The sequence below is a fragment of the Lepisosteus oculatus genome, chromosome 10 (genome assembly GCF_040954835.1).
Source record: "Lepisosteus oculatus isolate fLepOcu1 chromosome 10, fLepOcu1.hap2, whole genome shotgun sequence".
In the NCBI taxonomy this organism is placed as follows: Eukaryota; Metazoa; Chordata; class Actinopteri; order Semionotiformes; family Lepisosteidae; genus Lepisosteus; species Lepisosteus oculatus.
The window spans coordinates 43,834,297-43,842,052 of record NC_090705.1 but is presented as its reverse complement, the minus strand read 5'-3'; the positions used below and the strand labels follow the sequence as shown (position 1 = coordinate 43,842,052).

Genomic DNA, 7,756 nt, shown 5'->3' with positions numbered 1-7,756 from the left:
CATACACACAAGGGAACACATAAGAGAGACAAAGAAATACAAGACACGATAAATACGCTGAAATTGTATTAATATAATTCATTCTAATGTTCAATGAAATCAGCGAAACAAATGGGCAGGGCAGCCCAGTGAACTACAGAGACTACATTACCCATAAGCCCTGTGGGCGACACCATTTTGACGTCATCGACTCATACTTTTGTATTTTTTATGAGACCAAAAACTACAAGAAAACGTAACGTACCAGTCGTATTGTCAGGGTACATGCAATAATACATGAACATTTTATGGAAAAAAAGATTCAACAAGGTAAATGCAGATAAGGCCCGTCCATGCTTCAACGTTCTTACAACACAGAAACAGACACATTTCAGAAAGACATTCTGAAATAAAATGTCTTTACATCCGTCTTAAACTGTTCAAACACGGTCTCCTCTTACACCATTCCCTTAATAATTACGTTGCGCAAGTATAATAATGTTTTAAAATACAAACGATATTTTCATCTTCCTTTTCAATGGGATTAAAACGTAACAAATGTATTTCCGATTTCAAGTCTTTCCGATAGCGCTTTGAGACTCAGCTCCGTGTATCTCTGTCGCCACCCAGTGGACATTTCTCGGAAGTGTCACCGCCCGCCAGAATTCGGAAAAGTCCCGGGACTGAAGCTGTGTGACTGGACAAGAGCCTGTCTCCCGCCTCCTGCTGAAATCTCAGCGCCGATTGGACAAAAGCTGCTCACAGTCCGGATCCAGTGGAAGGCCGATCCACTCCGGGTTTTCCGTAGCCGGAAGTCCGGGTCCGGTGCAAAGGCCGATCCACTCCGGGTTTTCCGTAGCCGGAAGTCCGGGTCCGGTGCAAAGGCCGATCCACTCCGGGTTTTCCGTAGCCGGAAGTCCGGGTCCGGTGCAAAGGCTGATCCACTCCGGGTTTTCCGTAGCCGGAAGTCCGGATCCTTTACGATGCACGCAAGACTACGTTACAGAGCACCGGAGTACATTATACAGTCAAATAAAGATAAGGTACGCACAGCTTTCATGTTGTGATACTTAGACATGGTTTGGAGACGTTCCCTCGTGTGTATTTATTCAAATGCGTGTCGCTTTAATTTGGAAGCGCATCATTTCAGTGCATGAGTTTACCTGTTATATTGGGCGAGATTTCACACGGATAATCAAACAAGAACGAGTTTGCCCTGGAATCCATTCCACTGCCCAACCTGAAAGTCAGAGCATGAGAACGGACGGATTGTATGGCGATTGTGGTGTTGCTCGACCACATCAAGTAGGCGAGAAGTACACTCTGCTACTACGACATACGGTCTAATTATTCAATTTTCGATTATTTCTCATCTTTAGGCTATTTCTACATCTAATAACGAGCGAGTATAATGATTAAGCCAATGATACATTATATTTTAGATTCGGTTCAGCAGTATTGAGCAGTAAAATAACATCAATTTGTCTACAGGAAATGTCAGAATTAGAAGCCTTCTTTACACCATTTTACCGATCTGTTCAGAGTGTTTTAACAACAGAAAAAACAAAATCAAACGTAAGGTTTATGGGCTGCTTTGAGATAGACAATTATCATCTATATTACTTTTAAATCTATGCACACTGTGTATCTTTACCGGGTCGATTCAATGTACAATTTTGTACTGACGCCTTAACCTTATTATTCATACAAAATCTGTTTGACAATAGTCATGTTTGATTCCACTCACTTTCCCCAAAGAGGTGCTCCAAAATAGTTTGACAAGATATTGTGAGATTGCGAGAGGGATCTGAAGTATTTATTAGTACAAGTATAACTCAATTGTTTTCCTTGTAGTCTAATAAAGGTTGTAAATTCTTCCATAGTTTCTGATGGGCTACTGTTAGTTTCTTAAAAGCATCAATACCTAGTTCCTGAATGATTAAATTAGGGAAACATACATCACCTACTTTGCTTAATTTTGTAAATAATACTGTCGGTATCGGTATTAGATGCTCTAAACCCTGTAGCATTTAGGCCTCCTTCTGCCCGTGTTTGACAAATAGCAACCATGAATAAAGTTTTTTTTTATTTTACTAAGGTAGAGAACATCAAATCACAAAATCACCTTTTTGAAAATCTTAATACCAAGATATTTAATCACATCTTTTACATGTATGTTACGTACGGAGCAGACACTTTCCAACAGCCACCAGTTCACTTTTCTGATATGTAAAGAAAGACCAGAAACAGAGGAAATGACTTGTAAAGGCATTTAATTGCTTTGTCCACCTCTGTGTGCTTTCTCAGAGAGAGAGTTGTATCCTCAGCCAATTGGGAACACCTGTCATCTCTTTATCCTGTACTTGAATACCCTGAAACTATTTGTTATAGGGGTGTAAGCAGTGGGAAGAGGAGTGGGCTCGTGTCGAATTGCCTTACCCGTTCCCAATCTGCAGGAGGTCCCACGACGGCAGGTAGCTGCTCTAGTCGCTGGAGCTCAGTTCGCTGTCGAGGGAGGACGAGGGCTCTGGCTCGGGGGAATCACGGCTCCACAGCTCCTACCTGTTGCAGAGTGTTTCTGCCCTCCCGATGGCCTCTGTGTTTTAGAAGGATCTGTCTCTTTTCGCTTGCTTACACCACAGGTTTCATCGACGATAGTGTGCATCCTGAAGCAGTGAGTTATCAGTCTTATTTCTACTGAGAAACAGTTCAAGCACTCACAAAACAATAACCAGGAGACGGTGTATGAAAAAGAATTGTAAGACTTGCAGAGTAGATTTAAATAGACAGTGGATGTCACACTGCGTGCTTGAATATCAGAGATTCAATTCATTCTTTCCTGTAGGTTAACTTCCTGTTTGACATTGTTCCGCTGTCACTTCTTCACAAACTCATAACTCGCCGTGTTCAATTTTGTGTTGAGTTACAGGAACCTCAGCATCAGATGAAATCCTCTTCAGCGCCCCAGGGAGACTGGGGGACTTGCCAGATTTTCAACTTTATCACTGGGTCCTTTGGCTCAGGGCTGTTGAGCAAAGTGCTCCCCTCTGCTGGAGAGCCACAGGGGCACTACAGAGCGGCCTCGTGTTCCCTGCTCCTGCCCGTGCCTGTGGACGGCCAGTGTGACCGCGCGCGAGACAAAGTAGTGCATTCGTGGTGTAAATACAGAATGTTCACTAGCTGACCTAGGAAAGTTACAGAGACGGGAGTATACGTTCTGAAATAATGTGAACCACTGTTACTACACACAGACAGACTACTTAAAAATCATGTGGCTTTTTAAGGTCGTTTTGTCTGCCTAAAGTACGTTAGATTTGTCACAGCAAAGAGTTTGAATACTTACAGAATGCAGCAGCTAGAATTGTTACTTGGAGCAGAAAGAATGACCACATAACCCCCATACTTCTCTCTCTTCATTGGCTTCCTCTCAGGTACAGGGCGGACTTCAAACTCCTTCTACTTACTTACAAGGCTCTCAGAGGTCAGGCACCTGTCCTGCCTCGCAGGGATGCTGCAGAGGAGAAATACTGTCTGTCATGGGCTGGGCACCATGTGAGTTGAATGCTGCATCAGTGCCATGGATCCAAGAGGGGCATCATGGATACAGCTGTCGTTTGGGAGGATTCTGCTGGTCTGCAGAGACCTGCATGGGGTACTGACATACAGATAACGTGATGGATGGATGGATTAATACCCGCATTCATTTCTTTCTTTTTTTTTAATGATATAATGTTAGCAGGCCCAAAGGGGTTGGGCAGCCAGTTGACCTTGGACCCCTAGAGGATTTTATTCTCCTTACTGAGTCTTTGGTTCCTTTCCTCCATTGTCTTCAGTTCTGTATTCACAAAATGTATATTTACCTGCATTGTTAAGCGCCTTGGGGCAACCTTGTTGTGAAAGGCGCTATATGAAAATAAATTGAATTGAATGGAATGACAGAGTCACGGCTTTTCCAGTTTCCTCTCCTATTATCTTCTTTATCTGCACTCTAAAACACAGTGAAACCTTGAACCTTTCAACTGGACCACTGCCGTTCTACATCACAATGACTCTAACTAGGACGGAGACTTGAATGGGATGAAAAAGGAAAAGGCATTATTTGCAGGAAGAAATTAAACTGTTCCACCTGATCACTTGCTTAACAAAGTGATTCACTGGAGTGGAGGCGGTGAAAGCTTTGTGAATCAACTTACAAAAGGAAACATGTAAGAAACGTGGCTCCCATATTTAACCCTTGAAAAATCTATGAGTGTTATGTGGAGGTGAAAGTATTGTTCAATTATTCTAATAAAGCTCACTCAACTAAGACCCAGAAAAGTACCTCTCACCTAAGAGGAAATACTAACAAGTAGGATGTTCAAATGAAAAGCATTAAAAACTGAATGATCTTCAGTAGCTGAAATGATAATTGAGCTCTGGGTCACAGTGCTCCTGAAAAAAAATCAAATTTCAGCAGACACCCAAGGACAGCAGGTGAGCACCATGCTGAGCCAGTGTATAAGTGTATGAATCACAGTTTCAAGGAGCTTTTTTCAGTTTCGTTCCACTGATCGGCCAACACGGGGGGAACTTCAGTCTTACTCGCCCTATTGCATTAAGAAACTGTACAACATTCTCCAATAAGAACTTGCGACCTCACCTAACGAAAAGCAATTTGCGTAGCAGGGAAAGACTGGACTCCCACTGGGGATTTTTGTTTTTCATCCCGATGGTGATGTGCACTATATAGAACGTTGCTGGACCCTCCTCGGGAAGCGTGCAGAGATCACATTAGATGTGTTGCTCAAGCTCTTTATTGTCACGTACAGTAAACCCAGCAGTGTGGTCAGTGCGGGATGTGTTCTGTCCTGACGGCAGGGTCAGCAGCCAGAGGAGACCTGAAACACAAGACGGAGAGGTAAGACATTGATTCCGACAGAGAGAGCTTTCACACCGGATTACTGACAAGAGGAGCAATAAGGGAAGAGTTGTAAAGACACGCCGAAGAGAATATTCTCATCTAAGAGGAAATATTAACAAGTAGGATGTTAAAATGAAAAGCATTAAAAACTGCATGATCTTCAGTAGTGAAATGATTACTGAGCTCTGGGTCACGGACAGCAGGGGAGTGAATGAGTTGTTTATTTTGTTTCCTGTGAATTATGTAGAATTCACAACGTGTTCCAATTGTACAGGAAAACCATTGAGAGCAGATTCACTTCTTCTGCACCAGAATGAATGATTTCCATCTTCACTCTAGGGTACTGTACTTTACAGCACTGTATTGTATTCTGCATATATGTCTGTTATGTACACATTTTCTTTCTCACTTTGTCTCTCTGTCCATTTGTATCAGTTTGTTGGAGAGCACCATCACACCAGCATCACAACATTTATTCTACTGCCTTATTAAGCAAATGTCTCTACTAAATTCTTTTTATATATAAAACATTTTTTGACATGATATACACAAATGGCTAATTATACTTTCTGATTATATTTCCATCTTAGAAATGAAGCATTTCTCTCCTGCAGTTTGAGGTTGTTAAATAGAAAACTGGATCACTCCAGGGCCGAATCTTCTCCCTCTCTTACACTCTCTTACATTCGTTCACGAATGATCACAAGAGCAAACACATAGACTGGCTTCTCACAAAGTGTGTCAATGACACAGTCCCGGTCAGCTTACTAAAGGACCCAGAAAATCACCACGGGCCAGTCTGAACAGTTTCACGGAATGGTCTGTTGACTTCTCTTTGATGTTTCATGTTACAAGAGCAAAACAATACTCACTGATTTGAGGATAATTGCGCCATCCCTCCAGCCTACTGAAATGAACCGTCAGACTGCAGAAGCTGTCAGTGACTACAGGTCCTTGGGACTGGTCAGAGAAACCTGAGATGAAACAAACGTTGTGAGACCATTTATAAGCTTGTGACCTCAAATTAAACGGAAGTCAGACATTTTCAAAGGGGGCAACACTGCGGCACAGTGGTTAGCATCGCTGCCTCATAGCACCGGGGCCCTGGGTTTGATTCCAGGGGTGCTGTCTGTGTGGAGTCTGCATGTTTGTTCGCGCTGCAGGGGACACCTCACCCCCACAGACACAAACTCACACCACAACACAATCAACCCGCCAGTATCAGTTTGTGTTCAGTGCTGGGGAGGTGCCTTGTCCTTGCAGAACAAAAACAAGGTGATCAGGACTGACGCCAAGATTCAGGTATTCAAGTACCCAGTAAATCCAGGGCTCAAATGGGGGAACTGTTTCACGAGCTACACAACATCCTCACACACGATGACAGAGCCTTGGAAAGCCGTGTGGAGAGTGAGGTGCTCGTACCCAGCCGGAGTTAAAAGACCACGCATTGAGCAGAGCAACTGAGCAAAAGCACACTATCGATCTACCCAACCCAGAAAAGCACACATCTCTGTGATACAGAGGCTAAGGCAACATGTGAGTAAAGGATTTTGAATCAGCAATTGTGCTGATGAGCCAGTCAGCAATTTTTCAGAAACAGCAAACAAGTCGTCAGCCTCCAGGAGCTGCAGAAGATTGTGAGATATAAAGGAGTGAAACCAGGGCAGGAGAAACTGATTCCTCGTGTAGGAAGCTGAGGAAAAAGATGCACACCCTGCAGACTGAAAGGAAGACAGCACAAACTATCAGTAATGTCAGCCTAGAAGAAAGTGTAGTGCAGTGTGTTGCAACTAAGTTTTTGTTCAATATTTGTTTTGTCTGAAAGAGACTGTTTTGATCAGATACATGCAATACTATTTCTTTCTCATTCTCTGTCTTTGTATGTCTTATTTGGATCACACCATAAAGTTCATAACCCAGCCAGTTGCTTTGGCTCTGAAAGCATCCCTCAGCAGGGACAGCCCTGATCCCCAAACACAGGGCTGCCCTTCCCACTGCCCGTCTGCTCTCTGCCCAGTGGAAGTAGCGTTTCTGCCCCGCAGCTGTGTGAGAGAAGATGACCTGAGAGCACTAACCCACCTCTGGAGAGGGAAGAGTCTCAGCTGGAAGGGAGGAGGAGCTGCCGGGCTGCCGCAGACAAGGCGCCGCTGAAATGATAGAGAAATCTTTTAGAATCAAACGTCACCTGGCTCAGTGTTTAAGCTGTAGTACATGATCACATTAGATTATTAAAACATGCAGACTGCCATTTCCATTCTGTACAAACAAAGGGTTTTCCATTGTAGAAAACACCACTGCAAATCCAAAGCGGAGTGTACTGGGACTGCAGTCCAGAGAAACCCATCATGTTACAAGAACTGGAGGCCATTTCACACCAAAACTGTACAATAGGATTCTTTCTGCACACCCAGTACTGGGGGCTGTGCCAGAGGCTCCTCACTGTTCTGGGATGATTTTAGACGTCGAATCGGGCAGGAGGCAGGCGCTCTTCGGGAGCTCTCGTCCCGTGCTATAACTCGGACCACGCGATGGCACAATTGCTTCCTACATACAAACAGAAACTTCAAACAACAAAACCCAACAAGAAATCTGTTCACACTTGGACTCCTGCTGCAGCTGAGGAGCTGTCACGCACACACCTCCTGCGTGGGTAGTGTTGGCCGTAGGACGTGTTGTTCAGAGAGAGAAAAAATACACCATAGCAAGTCAGCACTCAAACAAACCAAAAGGCCAGTTTTATTGAAGTTGACGCAGCTGGCCACTCAAACACTCACTGCGTCTCTTCACCAGGTATCCACACAGACAGCACCCCAGGAAAGCAGACCCATAAGAACAGGGGAAGAGCATGCAGACTCCACACAGACAGCACCCCAGGAA

General features: G+C 44.0%; 2 long non-coding RNA genes across 2 annotated transcripts; one reads left to right on the top strand and one right to left on the bottom strand.

The window, feature by feature from the left end:
* Positions 1-867: 867 nt before the first annotated feature.
* LOC138241598 (uncharacterized) lies at positions 868-3,912 on the top strand. Its single transcript, XR_011190848.1, has 2 exons — positions 868-2,653; positions 3,411-3,912. It is a non-coding gene; the product is annotated as an uncharacterized lncRNA (long non-coding RNA).
* An 844-nt stretch (positions 3,913-4,756) lies between these two features.
* LOC138241642 (uncharacterized) lies at positions 4,757-5,849 on the bottom strand. Its single transcript, XR_011190902.1, has 2 exons — positions 5,752-5,849; positions 4,757-4,856 (listed from the first exon to the last, which is right to left on the bottom strand). It is a non-coding gene; the product is annotated as an uncharacterized lncRNA (long non-coding RNA).
* Positions 5,850-7,756: the final 1,907 nt, after the last annotated feature.